Source organism: Peromyscus eremicus, chromosome 8b (assembly GCF_949786415.1).
Source record: "Peromyscus eremicus chromosome 8b, PerEre_H2_v1, whole genome shotgun sequence".
Taxonomy (NCBI): Eukaryota; Metazoa; Chordata; class Mammalia; order Rodentia; family Cricetidae; genus Peromyscus; species Peromyscus eremicus.
In genome coordinates this window covers 1567548-1584466 of record NC_081424.1, presented here as the reverse complement: position 1 = coordinate 1584466, position 16919 = coordinate 1567548, and positions in this window count along the sequence as shown.

Below are 16919 nucleotides of genomic sequence, written 5' to 3'. Positions count from 1 at the left end.
CTTCTAAACTTCTGTAGAGAAGATCAAAATTCACTCTCTGGTGAATGTTAGTTCCAACTAAAAGTTGAAAGCAAATTCTATCTGAAAGATTAGAGCCTTCAACCCTATGCTCTAGCATCTTTAGTACAAGAAAGTACTCTGCAGGCTACCAAAAGAGAAATATAACCACCAAGCCAGTCCCAAAACCTTTGATCTATAGTGATGACCCGCCTGCAAGATATGCTAGGGCAATGGTGGCACAAAGCTTTTGGGAGTAACCAGCCAATATCTAGTTTGACTCAAAGTGCAGTCCATGAGATGGAACTCATTCATTCCCAACATTACTTTGGTGACCAAGAATCCAAAACTAAATAGCCCAGGGACCTAGGCTAAAACCAAATACTATTGTTATAAACAAATAAACAACAACAAGATGTAGCAATAAAATTATTCCTAATGACATTCTTCTATACTTATAGATCAATTCCTTGCTCAACCATCATCAGAGAAGTGTCCTCCTACAGCAGATGGGAACAAATAAAGAGACAGGCAGACATGTACAGCGCAACAGCCCTTGGAACACTCAACACTAAATTGGATGTCTTCATCAAATCCTTCCTCTCAGAGATAAGGGAGCCTCATAGGAGAGAAAGCAGAAAGAATGTAAGAGCCAAAGGGGATGGAGGACACCAAGAAAACAAGGCCTTCTAAATCAACATGATCAATGTTCACATGAACTAAGACTGAGGCAGCATTGAGCACATGAGACCTGCATGGGTCTGTACCAGGTCCTTTGCATATATATTATAGCTTCCAAATTAATATTTTTATGAGATTTCTGAGTGTGCCAATGAGTAGGTCTCTGATTCTTGTGCCTTCTCTTGTGATCATTTCCTTCTATTTATTTGTTTTGACCAATTCCAATGTAATAGTTTTTGTTTTATCTTGTGATATTTTGTTTTATATTATTATTATCCCTTAGAAACCTTTTTGTTTGCTGATGGTGCTATGAGCCGCAGAAATATGAAGTAGGAATTCAGCTGAATATGACAAAGCTATACCTGGAAGAAGCCAGGAGCCTTCCAGAGGACAAAGTCAAGGCTTAAGGAGTTTTGGTGATATTGGCTTTGAATATTAGCCATTTTGTGCTATAAATTTCTCATGTGCTATTGTAACTTTTCCATTCCTAGAACAGTGTGTATGATCATTCATTGGGCACAATTTCTCCTATACAATTAAAGTATTTGGAAATACATCTCCTGAGTGTGCTAAAAGCAGCCACACAGCCAAACCCCTAATTTCAGGCCTTTCTGTAATTATCATCATTAGCAACATCAGGCCAGGTCCCTCTCCGGATGAAAGTGTCTTACCTGAGATACTTCCCAGACTTTCTAAGAACAGACTTAAGCATCCAGACTATCTGTTTGAGAAGGCATGGTGGATGTGCTAATTAAGCTTAACCTTCTTTTTTCAAATGTTATCTCTAGTTTTAGATCTACTTTAACAATTAACTCAGAACTAAAGGGCTTTTACATACCAGGTACATGAAGCTCTGAAGCCTAGCTACTGAGCACACTTCTCTTGCCCTGCCAGAAAACAGTGGCAGACAAGATAAGGTAGAAACAGATACGCCTCCAAAGAAATATAAGGCAGTTTTATTATTCACCCATGACTCAGTGGCTTATAGAATCCTAACATTTTACCTAACCACTTCTAAGAATATACTATGAGCACATCTACCCCTTTTTTCAGATCTGTTAACTGAATTTAGCATTTAGTTGATTTCTTTCTCCGTTAGCTACTTCCCTTTTGGATCGCTATGACAGCTGACAATCACTGTTCTTTGTGTGGAACTTATCCTCCCTCCTTTTGACCCTGAGGGAATCCGAGCCTGGTGACCTTGCCTCAGCCAGAGCAGTGCTGTTACACAGGTACATAACTGTAAACCTCAGAGACTTGAGGGGATGAGAAGAGAGGAACAGAGGAATGAGATGGAAGATAGAGAAGAGCTAGATGGGGAAGAAATAGATGGGAAAGAACACGATAGGGATAAACTAGATGGGAAAATTAAGATGGAACTTAGAGATAACAGCAGAAATTTGTAGAAAGAAATCAAGCAAGAAAGGAACTAAGTACAAGAGTAGAAAAGAAGTTGTGTAGAGAAAGAACTGACTCAGAAGAATAAAGTGAATGGACTAAAGAGTTTCGCACACATAGATTTATTCGACTATCTCTCAGATTCATTAATCTGCCATCCACCACTGGTAGTACATCTTCTGGAACTTTGGGAAAAACTATAGAAGGGCTGGACCTCAATAATCTTTGATATGATGAGAGGCAAAAAGGTAGTTGATCTGGATGGGAAGGGAGATGGGGAGGAACTGAGAGGAGTAGTGGCAGAGGAAAACTTATCAGAGTATAGTATGTGAGGAGAGTATCTATTTAAAATAAAAGGAAAAAATAAATAAAATAAAGAGTGAGGCCTGATCACACACGCTTGTATTTGTAATTCTTTAGAGGTGAATCTCCAGCCAGCCATTCTAGACAAATTGGAGAGTTCCAGTCCATGGGAAATCCTGTCTCAAAACAAGGTAGGCATCATCACCTAAGTAATAATGCTAGATGTTATCCTTTGGCCTCAACACACTTGCACACATGTACACATGCATCTACATATATCTGAAATTGCATACAAACATACCTACACAGATCAAATAAAGAGCTGATGGCCAAAGTTTTCCAAAACTAATGAAGAATTTAAGTCACAGACAAAAAAAAATGTACTATAATTTCCAAATAAGATAAATACAAGGAAAACAATATCTAGAAACACCATAGCAAAACTATATAAAGTAAAAGAGCCAGATATGATGGTACACACCTGTTACACCACATTTTGGAGGTAGAAGAAGGACCAGGAGTTCAAGGTCATCCTAGGCTACATAACAGGTTTGAGCCAGCTTGGTTTACATGAAACACTGTCTTGAAAAAAACAAACAAACATACAAATAGGAAATAGTCTTAAAAATAACAAAGTAAACTTCAACATAAAACTGAAAACTGACTTCTTAACATAAAAGTAGAAGCCAAAACCACTGGAAAATATTAACATAACTGCCAACAAATGGCTCAGCAGGTTAATGGTAAGAGACCATTGCTTGGAGACCTAAGTTTGAGCTTTGAAACCAACATAAAGGTGGAAGGAGTAAACCACCAACTCCACAAAGTTGGTGTCTGTACTCTGTAGTCAGAAGTTTTCCTGTGTCCCGCCTGGTCCACAGCTGTGCAGACCCAACTAAACACACAGAGGCTTAAATTAATTAAAACTGCTGGGCCATTAGCTCAGGCTTACTACTGACTAGTTCTTACACTTAAACTCAGCCCATTTCTGTTAATCTATATGTCGCCACATTTTCTGTAGCTTTACCTGTGTGCCATTACATGCTGCTCCCTGGACGTCAGACTGGCATCTCCTGACTCAGTCTTCCTCTTCTCAGAATTCTCCTTGTCTGTTTATCTCACCTATACTTCCTGCCTGGTTTTATTAAGCCAATGTACAAAAGCATTATCCCACAGCAGTATTCCATATGAGCACCATAACACATGTGCTCCCAGTACACAGTAATAAAAAAATAAAATTTTATAAAAAGAAATTTGGAGTGGCATACCTTGTAAGAGTGGATAACAATGTTACTCCTAGAAGCTACGGATTAACTAAACAAAAATCTCAGTGCCAGGCATATGACACCTCCTTATAAGGTCAGGAGGTCCCAGAAGGCCCCAAAATAATACAGTCTCCTGCCACTACTTCTTATTGCCCACCAGAATTAAAAGATAAACCTCTATTGCTAAAGACACTGCCTGTCATTTGCAGGATGTAAAGAAAGCAAGCTGGAAATGAACTGAAAACATCCTCCCTTCTGGTTAGCTTTTGTAGTGTTAGAAGGAGCTATGTAGGCTGCTAGGGAAAAAAATCAATGATGTTACCCAACAATGAATGCCATGAACTACAATACAACCATGCCAGGCAAGATGTGCCCATTTATGCAATAGTTAGATGACTGTTGTGGGGTTAACCACCTGTTTTAGTTTCATTTCTGTTGCTCTGATAAAACACTCTGAACAAAAACAATGTAGAGTAGGAAGTAACTTATGTGGCTTGTACTTTCAGATCACAACTATTATTGATGAAAGTTAAGACAGGGAATCAAGCAGAAAACTGAAGCAGAAACCATGACTGCTCAATGGCTCACTTGGGTTCATGCTTACCAAACTTCCTTATATGACTCAGGACCATCTCCAAAGGAATGTACCACCTGCAGGTAGTATGAGCCCTCATACATCAATTAACCATCAAGACAATCCCTCATAGATGTGCCCAGAGACCAACCTGATAATGAGAGTTACTCAACTGATACTCTATTTTTTTTTCTTTTCAGGTGATTCTAGACTATGTTGACATGTTGACAGTTAATGCTAATTAAGACACCAACAGCTCTCTGATTTGATTTGAGGTCTGTTCCGTAGAAGGGAATCCATATTTTGTACTGTAAATCCAGTCAGAAAGTCATGACTGGGGTAGTCATAGAAAAAGGGGGTAACTTACTGTTGTTTTGATAAGCTGACATAGCATTAGAATGTTTATACCCACAGAAAAATTCTACTTCTAGCCTATTAATCAGAGAAGGCTTTGTTTGCAGTGAATGTCATGGCTTACTGACAGACTCAGGGAAAAGAGAATCTTTGCCTTCAGTTGTGTACCTTCCAATGGATAGTTCAAAACCCATGTTCACAAATGGATTTGTTTTGTAACTGGGTTACAAAACAAAACAAAAACACATGGATGTGAGAAGAATACTTGTAGAGGGGAATTTAACAGGGGTCAGGATGGGAGCAAGTAGGCAACGACAATAATTGGAATGCATTATATACACATATGAATTTGTCATTGCACAAATTTAGTTAATAAAAGTCTTTATATACCCAGTCAAAAATTTACAGAAGAAATACAAGAAAAGCATGTTCAAGTAAATAAAAACAGAAGAAATTTAATTTCATAAAACCCATGGTATTTTCAAACAGAAGAATAACCAAAACTACAGGTAATTGACAAAATTGACAATATTAAACAAAATTATTATCCTGATATTAGACATGTTTTGTGTTTGTGCAAAAAGCACTGAAGTCCATGGAGGCAAATGTAAGGTTCTTGTACTATGAAGAAAGTGATAAGTGGACATGGTATTGAACTAACTCTTTATGACTTATCATTACACACATAGATTAAAGCATTTCTCACCCTCATCAGAGAAGCTTCTATTTGAAGTAGACAGTGATTAAGCAGGGACAAGAACAGGACAAGGTGTAGAGAATAAGAGGTTACAGAATGCTCATCCTTAAATGAGACACTCGTACTACTTCCCTCCTCCTAAGACTGAGGGTTCATTGTGGGAGATGGAGCAGAAACACCCTAAGAGTCAAAGGCAGTGGATGAACACCCAGAAACAACAGGATAGCTGCACACATGAACTCACAGCAGTTGTGACAGTATGCAAACCCCTGAGCAAGCTCAAGCCAGACCAAATCTCATCATGGAGGGAGAAGCTACATATGAGGTAGCAGAGGAGCTATTAGAAATTTATAGCTGCTGAAAGAGGGAGTCAGTTTTCTTTAATAATGTTGCCTCTGCCAAGTCAACAATGCTCTGATGGAAGGCCACACATTCGAGAACACATGGTCAGCACAAACAGGATTTGAAAGACAAAAAAAAAAAAAAAAAAGACACAAAGTTGAGTGAGGAGGGAAGGGAGTAGATCTGAGAAGAGTTAGGGGAGGGATAAACAAGATCAAAACACTTCATTTTCACAATGAACTAATAATAAAAAATAACAATCAAAAAACATATTCACCATTATCCAGCTATCTGCATCCCAGAGATAGAGCTATAGTTCATTCAATATATGTGAATGAACAAATGTCATACATTACATAAATGAATTCCAGGACAGAAATCACATGACAATTTTAATAGATACAATAAAAGTCTTCCCATAAAACCTCACATTCCTTGATAAAAGTTCTACAGAAAGTAGATTTCAGCACAATAAAGGTTCAATACAACAAATTTTATAGTCACCAAGATGATAAATGAGGAGAAACCCAGAGCATTTCTGCTAAAATCAGGAGGAAAACAAGTGCCCAACGTCCCCACTCTTATTCAATATTGCACTTGAAATCTTAGCTAGCACAATGAGGAAAAAGAAGAAAAAAAATGGGGAGACAGATAAGAAAGAAAAAGTCAAAGTTTTTTCATTTGGAGATGATACAATTTTATATCTAAGAGACCCTAAAGATTCCACCAGAAAATTCCTAGATCTGATAAACACTTTCAGAAAAGTGACAGGATATTAACCTACAATTAACATATGAAAATTAGTAACATTCCCATATCTGAAATTTAAATTATAACTATGTCATAGAATATTATTTTAAGATGTGTTACACTTGTTCATGCTGTGGGACATTTATTTAATGATGCAAAGATGTGTTGCATTCTTTCATGTTGCATTTGTTTAACTCTGTGAGGCTGTGTTACTGTGCCTTCTAAAACATCTGATGGTCTAATAAAGAGTTGAATGGCCAATTGCAAGGCAGGAAAAAGGATAGGCAGGGCTGGCAGGCAGAGAGAATAAATGGAAGGAGGAATCTCAGAGGAAAAGAAGAAAAAAAAGAGAACAAGAGAGAAGGACATCAGAGGCCAGCCACTAAGCCACACAGCCAGTCATGGAGTAAGAGAAAGTAAGTAATACAGAAGTAAAAAAAGGAAAAAGTCCAGAAGCAAAAGGTAGATGGGATAATTTAAGTTGAGAAAAGCTAGCAAGAAATAAGCCAAGTTAAGACTGGACATTTATAATTACAAATAAGCCTCTATGTGTGATTTATTTGGGAGCTGGGTGGTGGACCATCCCAGAGAACAAAGAGTATAAGGAGTAAAAAAAAAAAAAAAAAAAAAAACCAACAATATTTTAGCATACCAATGTGGGGCTCTTGAGTATTCCTAGGGCCTGAGAAAGCTGAGGAAAAAGAGAGGCTATGGCTTCTTTAAAAAACCCTGCTGTACAGCAGAGCACTTAAACAGCCTTTTTCACACTAAATAGCAACAAAAAACTAAGAAAAAAATGCCTGCCACAACGGAGAGCATCAGCATTCCATAGCTTGGGTGTTGAATGTGGTTCCAGGTGAAATACACCTCCAATCAGGCCGCAAGCTTTAGGCTTGGCTCTCACAAACCCAAAAGCGGACAAAGCCAGCCCTAGAGAGCTTGGAGAATCAAGGTGCAGCTTAGCAGTCTAAAATTTGCTCATGAGGTCAAAAAAGGCTAAAAGATACACAATAAAACAGGTCTAGACAGAAAAAAAAACCTCTGAATAGGTTCCAGCGTGTTTTAAAATGTGCATAGGCTTAAGGGAAAAAAGGCATGGACAGCCATAGAAAGAAAGAAATAGTTTAAAAACAATAAAGTTTTTAAAGAAAGAAGTAAAATAATAAATAATAAGCCAGTAGAGATGGAAAATACACAGGGAGTCTGAATCCTTTATGCTATTGTGTTGATTTTGAATTTTTTTTTTTTTACTGCTAATAAACAATAGCCACTAAGAGACATGGGATTGTAAACTGGACTGCTAAATTGAACCAATCTGGATACTTTAGGAATGCCTTAACTTTTAAAAAGAAGTCAAAAAATATTTATCTATCAAATGAAAATCAAAAATACTTTGGAGTTTTGTTTCCACAGGAGATAAGAGGCTGTGAAATTCTTCAGGAATAATATAGATCAGATTTGATCAAGGGAGACCTCTTGAATCCTAACAGGTGATAACTATCAACAAAAGGTTATAGCTGGTCTTCCCAGGACTTGGCTATTATCTCAAATTTTCTCAGGGACTCTAAAGATACTTCATCCACAGACAGTAGGAAGCAGTCTGGAGAATACTATGCCCACATTCCCAAGAGATGGGGTTGGATGGTCTTTGGTTATTTGGTGGGCTATGGATGCTTGTTATCATTTAGGAAAATATAAGAATGATAAGATAAAAGGGTAGATTATTGAATCTACTTTAAACCAAAAAACAACTATTAATCTCAAATATTTTGGTATGGACTTTTGTACATTGATACAAATTTAGTGTCATTCTTGTTATAACATACTGGTTATGTTTCTACTCTTGTTTAAAGTGCTTTTGTATATTGATACAAATTTAAAGTTATTTTTATTACAATATTATATATATATATATATATATATATATATATATATATATATATATGTTTCTACTCTTGTTTAAGATATTGTACCCATGCAGTTCATTTAAAAACATAAGGTAAAATTCTAGTTTTTGAAAGTTATTGTTATATAATATTTAGGACAACACAGGTCAGTAGTTAGTTATCTATAACAATCAAATTTGTAGATATGTTAGGTGTGCTTTCCAGATTATATAGAGATACATTTTAGATAGGTGGTCTTCAAATACTTCAAAGACCTATAGAATATGGCATTTAAAATATTTTGTTAACCTAAGGTTTTTTATGACAATGAGACACACCTGCTTCTGGTAGCACCAATTTACTTCAGAGATGATGGGCATTGAAGAAACTCCTTATGGAGTTTCAATGTGGCAAGGCTAGCCATTTGGGCAGGAAGCTGATCTTTGCTGGACTGTTTGATTGTATGTTGTATAAAAAGGACATGCAGGATTCACAGGAAAGTGACTGCTGAACTTTGCCCAAACAAGGTGGGATGGTCTTTCAGGGTTCCTACTTTACAGAAGAAACTGCCAGACATTCTGCAGAACACAGAGGTAAGTGACTGATGAACTTTGCCAGTATAGGCAGAAGAGTCTTTCAAATTTCCTGCTTCACTAAAAAGTCTGCCAGATACTATGGGCCTGTAGGCTGAAAATGGATGAGTCAACATTGCAGAAGAACTTTGGATGACTGTCCAGGCAGTCAGATGTCTCTATCATTTCTAGGGTTTTTGAAGATGTTTGCAATGAACTTTTTGTTTACTCAAATAATATTATCCTTCTGGGGCCTTTGATGGAGTTGAATAATAGATAGTTAAATAGTTGTAGTTTTCCTTAGATATGATTGTGAATGTAATCCTTACTTGATAATTGTTCTTACTGTATATAGTCTTACTATGTTAAAGTTAAAATCTTTCGTTTTTGTTTAGACAAAAAGGGGGAAATGTTGGGGAATATTATTTTAAAGTGTGTTCTATTTTTTCCTATTGCTTTTGTTAACAATACAAAAATGTGTTACATTTGTTTGATTAAATAAAATTAGACTGTGAGCAGGAGGCTGAGTCAGCAAGTAGCTGACAGGAAGTGGTAGGGAGGAACCACATGTAACAAGGTTTTTAAGTGGGGGCTGAGAGAAGGATTCTGGGTTTTTTGGAAGATACAAGCCAAGGGAGAAGGCTAGCTACTTGCTATTCAGCCTCTCTGAGCAAGCAGAATTCCACCTCAACCTTTGAATCTTGAGTGCTTTAAAGAGAGAGAGAGAGATTTAAATAAGCTTCCTTAGTAGCTTTGAAACAGAATCCCATCAGGCTGCAGCCCTTGTGGCTGAACCACTGCGGCTAGTGGCAGAGTTGCAATCTCTGATTAGGACAGCCACTGCTTAGAAGGCAGCCACAGTCATAAGGAAAAACAACATAGCTACATTGAGATTCCATCCCACCCCAGTCAGAATGGCAGCCATTCAGAATATTAATTACAACAAATGCTGACAAGCATATAGACAAAAGGGAACTTCCCTCATACACTGCTAGAGAGAAGGTAAACTAGCCAAGTCACCACAGAAATCAATATGAAGATCCCTCAGAAACCTGACACTCCATCTACTATTTGATCCAGTTATACCCTTCCTGGGTATTCACACAAAGGACTTCAAGTCAGCATTCCACAGAGACACTTGCATATCAGTGTTTTCTGCAGTAGTATTCACAGCAGCTGAATTTGGCAAACTACCTAAGTATCTGTAAATGTAAGAGTGGATAGGCACAACTGCAATGGGATTTTTTCACCCATACAAAAGAGAAAAGTTATGTTGTTTGCAGGAAAATGTATGCAATTAAAGATGATCATATCAACTGAGTTAAGTCAGCATCAGGAAGACAAAACATTTTTTCTAATTTGTGGCTCCCATATTTTATATATATACAAAAATAATGTATGTATATGTGAAAAGTAAAAACTAACCTTTCTAAGGGAATAGAGGAGACTAACTGGAGAAGATTAAGGAGGAAAAAGAACATAAGAGGAATATGCTCAAAGTACATTTTACACTTGTATGAAAATGTCTTTATATAACACAGTACCAAGTGTGACAAATATGTGCTAATGGTATTTTTTATTCTTAATTGACTTTTATCTCTACAATAACTAGTTAAATACTGAACTTGTTTGCAACCATGAACAACAAGAAAGCTGGATAAATTCTATGCAACAACTATCTCTAGACATTGGAGTAACAATAGCACAAAACTATAAGCCTTGCCAAAAGGAAAATAAATGAGGAAGGGTATATTTTTTGCCCCTAGGCTTTCATGTGGGTCATTATTAAAGCTACAAGGATTTGTTTAAAGATAAACAAATAAAATCTTAACCTTTCTTATAGTGGAAGTCTCACTGAGTTGAGGGGCCACAAAGCAGAGGAGACTGAAATGGCCAAATTCATACAACAGAATATGTATAGAAGGAATCTACACAGAGCCAGAAACCTGCAGAAGGACCTCTTGAGTGTACTGATAAATAATAAACTCTCTGTAAACAGGAGAAAATCCTGTAAAATCACCAAATTCTATTAACATTTAGCTGAACATAGATCAAAGGCCATGCAGGGCTAGGAGATACTGCCCTTCTAGCTAGTCAGTGTGTAGTTTTATTGAACAGCTAGGGCATTCCATAAGTGTCATGGCTGAGCAGTGAGACCAAGCATGCCCTAGAATCAATGTTGCTCTAAATACACTCTTTGAAGAAAATAAGAAGAAAAAATAAGAAAGGCAAAGGAAAAAAAACTTGAAATAGTCAAGCTGATCCACAAAAGAAAAACTACAAGAGAAGGTGCTAATCCTACTCTTATAGCCTAACCAACATGAAAGCTGTCTTCAGGACATGCAGGGGAGGCCTATGTTCACAACAATGGCCTTCTACTGCTCGTGTCCTCTAACACAAAGTGAGAGCAATTATAGCAATCAAACACAAACCACATGCATGCCTTAAAATTGTCTTTAAAAAACAAATCAAATTATCTTATTTAACTTAATATATCCAAAATATTTCATTATGTAAGTGATTTAAAGTTATAATTAAATATTTTACATTTGTCCTGTAATATGTTTGATATACAATATTTATGTTTATATAATATGTGGTTTTCCTTTAAGCCATCTCTGGATATGCTTCAAGTACTGCAGAACTACAGATAGGTAGTGGCTACCATACTGAGCAGCACAGACTTAAAGCATAGAAATCTGGGTTTGGTAATAGCGTCTATATGTAGAATTCTCTAGGAAAGCCAGGACGTGGGAACTTTGAGTTTATAGGAGATTGCAGATGTTCCAGCTGCAGATAGAAACTTTACCATAGGAACCGAGTTTGAGTGCAGTCCCATAAGGTTTTCTAGATCTATTTTGGGGCAACCCTGCTTGCCACATCATAGAATGGTATTGATAATATCTAAAGCACTTAATTAATGTTTCTGTCTTTTCCAAGAGCTTAATTGGACTGTGAGATCTATGAGATAAGCAGGAGCTATCCACTGTAGGAATTTCTAATACTTCATAGCTATTGACCTCCAAATGTCACTAATGGGAATCATAACAGAACTAATAAGATAATCTCCCTGCTGGGCCAATCATGTTTAATGTAGGCATGCCACTTACTGGGGAGTCATCTGTCTGTTCCACTACTACAGAGTAGAAGTAGTCTAAGAAGCACAGGTAGTGAGTATCCCCTCTTGGTGTGGAAATCTTCTAAACTGAGGCACTCACTTTTAAATATCTTATATCTAAACACCATTCCATTTATTTAAAACTATAGATTGTTCAATTTATTCAGTGCTCAACAGATAACTGCAAAACAGGACTTAACTTGTTTTGTAAATTCAAAAAGTGTGTCTCATTTTCTATTCTCATGCAAATGCTTTTCCTTGGCTTTCCATTTTGAGTTAGCCCCTTGGAGCTCCATGAGAAATGATCATGTTTTAACTCAACAAGCTAAAGAAAATCGCTCAGTATAAACTTTTAGATAGTGACCTTGTATCAGTCTTAGATATCTTTGTACCTCCATCTTTATTTAATACAAAGCAGGTTTTAAAGAAACTATAATAAATTATAACAATATTTATATATAACATATATAACACACACACACATATATACATACACACACACACACACACACACACACACGATTTGCTGCATCTCCCTGCTGGGAAGGGACAATTTTTCTTAGTACCAAATCCTGAGATTACACAACCTCAAGGATCTAAGAATGAGCCATCCTAGGGTAAAGTCATCAGCATAGCGTGGGGCTTAGCCCTGATGCACATTCCTAGCTTCTGTTTTCTGTATTTCTATTGTGTAAGCCTGTACTCACCTGACTCAAGTTTCTGTCAGTCATCCACTGTTTCCTCTTGAGGTTATGACTTTATTTTTAATCTGGGCCTCACTGGTCCAAAAACCATGTTAACAAAATCAGTTCCAGGATATTCTTCAGTAATAACTTGTTTATTTTTCTTGCAGAGTGATGGTAAAGCATTTCCTTGAAAACTACAGAAAAGTTGTGATGATCCTAAAAGAGGTGAAATCAGATTAAGGGCTATAGTTGATGGTTCTTGTACCTGTTAAATTTGATTGGCTTAACCAAAGCCTATTCAACCTTTTCTGAAAAATAAATAAACAAATGTTTATATTTGATAGCAGTCTGGAATTCTAATATTGGGAAATGATTTATTGTGGTGATATTTTCTTTGTGCACACCAATAGAGTTTATCTGAGGATCAGAGGAAAAAGGCAGCTACTATACTAAACATAGAATCAGGCAATGGCAGCACATACCTTTAATCCTAGCATTTGGGAGGCAGAGATTCATCCGGATCTCTGTGAGTTCAAGGCCACACTGGGAACAGAGCCCTAGCACATGCCTTAAATTCCAATACTAGTTAACCATAAATGTCTGGAGGTCTGTACAGACAGACATGAAGTGAAAAAGCTGGCCAGAAAGAGGAAGTGATGTATCTGGGTGGAGAGAGGAAATGAGATGGCAGAACAGAAAGGCATATAGGTGTGGATATACAGGAAGCAGGTCTCTTTGGAAGCTGAGGAGTTGGTGAGGTGAGGTTGGCTGTGGCTTGTCCTATTCCCTGATCTCTTGGCTTTCACCCCAAGATCTGGCTCTGGGTTTTTATTAATAAGACCGTTTAGCAATTTGTGTTATAATTTATCATCTTCACAGCCCCATATTTTTTATGAAATAAGACCTATAATATACTTTCTTTAACTTAATAGGTTACCATTTTAGGCTATTCAACATTTTTATAATTGGGGATTAAAAATAGTCTATGATGCTTTTAATTCCCAAACTAGTGACCATTTGCCATTAGATAAATCTTTCTATAAAAGAATGCCACTACAATTTCTACTTAAAGCCATGACAAACTAGTTAATAGCCAATCAACAGCATTACCAAAACAACTAGAAAGCTTTGGCAAAATACAAAATAATGATGATTTGGGAGGTATTGGAGAACTGCAAATCAGCCAGGACTGGAGAAACCAAGAGCCCAATTTTACTACAGTCAAATTTACTAGAGAGTGTGTCCAACATTCTGAGACCATGTTTTCCCATTGGAGATATGTGCCAAGTTTTGAGGACTTTAGAGGAAAAAACAAAAGGGCAGTTAGTGAATCGAGCATAACTAGAAGTAGTTTTCAGTGGTCTCTCTGGGAACTAGAAATTTGAGTTCAGGCTTTAAAAGGAACTAGGCCTTAAGGAACCGAGAACATGAAGAAATGAGTCAAACACACTGTTCCTCCCCTAAAATAGATACCAAATCTTAAGCAAGGCAAAGTAGGAGGCTAAAAAGCCATGAAGAAAGCCCTGCAGAGCAAAACAAAAGATGAACAAAGGCTAATCCCGTCTCAAAATAACAAGTTCCCTTTCTCTATTAAGAAGCTACTGAAGTACCTTGGGCAATTAGATGTTTTTAATAAACAATACTTTTTAATAGTAATTTTAAAAGAAACTTTGCTTCTGTCTAGTTGCTGTCCAGAGAACACATTAAACAATTCCCAGAGGGTGAGAACATCACCTAAACCTCTCCTACTCTTTCTGAGCAGTGGATTTCTGTTATTATGTTCTTAGGTATTGAAACTTCATGGAGTGTATTGTTCATGCTGTTTCCCATCCTCCTACTCCTCCCAGGTCTTCCCCTCCCTACTCACCCGACTTCATGTCCTTTCTCTGTCTTCAAAAAATAAGAAGGAATAAAACAGCCAGTAAAAAATATGAACTTTGATTTGTGTTGGCCAACTACTCCTGATCATGGAGCCTGCCCTGAAATGTAACTTCATTAAAGAAAACTGATTTTCTCTCTTTCAGTAGCTACCATTTTCAGGTAGCTTCTTGGCTAAGGGAGGAAATTTGTGTACACTTTCCCTCATGTGTGTTTGGGTTTTGTCTAACTTGGGCTTATGCAGTCTTATGCATGCTGTCACAATCTCTCTGAGTTCATATATGCATATGCCCTATTTTGTCTAGAAAATGCTGTTTCTTTAAGATTTACTACCTCTAACTCTTACGATCTTTGTATCCCGACTTCCACATAGATTCCTGAGACTTGAGGAGAAATGTGATAAAACCTTCCCATTCATGGTCCTGGTTTCTCCCCTAGCCAGGATCCATGGGTCCAGGAATCAAAGGATGGAAAGGGGAATAGTTCCACTTTCAATCATCCCTAATGACCCACTAGGAAAGTCTTTACTTCCTGTTCATACAACCTTAAGTTCTGCTGTCCTAGAAGTTTTGGTTCCAGAGTAGAAGTGCTCCTGCCAGAAGCCACAGCAAACATCCCATTGAACTGGAAACTCAGACTCCCCCACACCCCCACTCCTACCCCCCCCCCGGTCACTTTGGGCTTAAACTAACAGTCTAAGAAGGAAATAACAGTGTAAGGAGGGGTGATAGATCCAGGTTACCATGGGGAAATTTGATTGCCTCTTCAAAATGAAGGTAAGAAGGATTATGCCTGGAGTACAGGAGATCTTTTAGGGAGTCTCTTAGTGCTACCATGTCCTGTGATTAAAGTCAATGCGAAGCTACAACAGCCAAATCCAGGCAGGATGACAAAGGGCACAGACCCATCAGAAATGAAGGTATGGGTCAGTTTTCTAGGAAAAAACCCCAGACCTGCTGAAGTGCTTGCAGAGGGTAGAAGAAATACAGAATGGATTTGGTTTAATCTAACCTCATTTTATCTGCTTATGCACTTCTAAACAAGCCTACAAAAACATGCACCAAAATGTACAAACCATGCATATATTTAGGATAGCCTTGTATTCTCCTCAATACAAGTAAAAAGGAATGGAAATGGAAAGGAGGAAATGAACATTACATTCATTGAGTACAGGGTCGCATATAAAGGAAACCCAATATTCTATAGCTATAAAATAATTAAATTTAGCTGGTTCATTATAAAAAGGGATTTAGCTAGTTCATTATACAAAAATAAATTGGAAGTTCCAGAATGGTAGATAACATTCAGGTATGGTTGGTTGTTCAGTGTCTCCAGTGATAACCTGGGGAAAGTTGAAAAACACCTATCAGAAAAAACAGTGCAAAGTCCAAACAACTGTAGGAATATCTAGATTCAAGGTGGCAGCATCAATAGCATGGAAGGCTGTGGAAAAACCTCTCCACTTGTCCCTAGTACCAGAAATTGGCAAAGCAGAAATAAGACATCATATTAAAAAGATTTTCTGGAGCTGGCAAGGCCCAACAATCTGAGCTCAATCCTTACAATCCATGTGGTGGAATGAGAAAACCAACCCCTCAAGTGCAGCATGGTACAAGTGCCCTAACACACACACACACACACACACACACACACACACACACACACACACGAAATAAATAAAAGTATTAAAAAAAAAAACAATTAAGACGTCTGCTTCTGGAATGACTCACTAATTTGAGATCTTCTATAATCTATACCCTCAGGACACTCAGACCAAATGTCACAGGACTATGTCCTTAAACCTGATAAATGAGAAACCTAGAATCATATCTTCCAAGAATTCAATATGCTGAAAACATGATGAGAACCAAAATATGAAGCACAACTTCCACAGATTCCAAATAACGCTCAGGATATTAAAAAAAAAAAAAAAAAAAAAAAAAAAAAAAAGCTGTACAAGGGCAGAACCAGCATTTGAACCTGAGTTCCAAGGGAATAAAATAGCCAGTATGAGACACCAACCTATGAAGCACTGTCCACAGACCAACACAGCATTAGTAATCTGATCATCCAAAGGAAGAGTCAAAGCAAAACTCATTAAAGAAGTCCTCCTAGTAGTAAAGAAGGAACAGGAGAGATTCCAAGCCAGAGTGAACAATCAAGCAAGTCAGTTTATATGTCCCATATCTTCACATCAGCTCTGTCTTTGTTTAGTATTCAGTGTTATCTTGGTAGGTGTGTTTTACCCTATAGTGTTTTGGCCTCTCTCTACTTAATCTTTCTCTTTGCTTTTTCCCTCTCCTAAGGAACATAGTCTAGCTTGACTTACAGGGTTCTTGTACTTCAGCCTCCAGTGAGATCATCTGAGAATGTGTCTTTATCTCTCTCTCTTCAGTCTACTTTTAGCCAAAAATCACT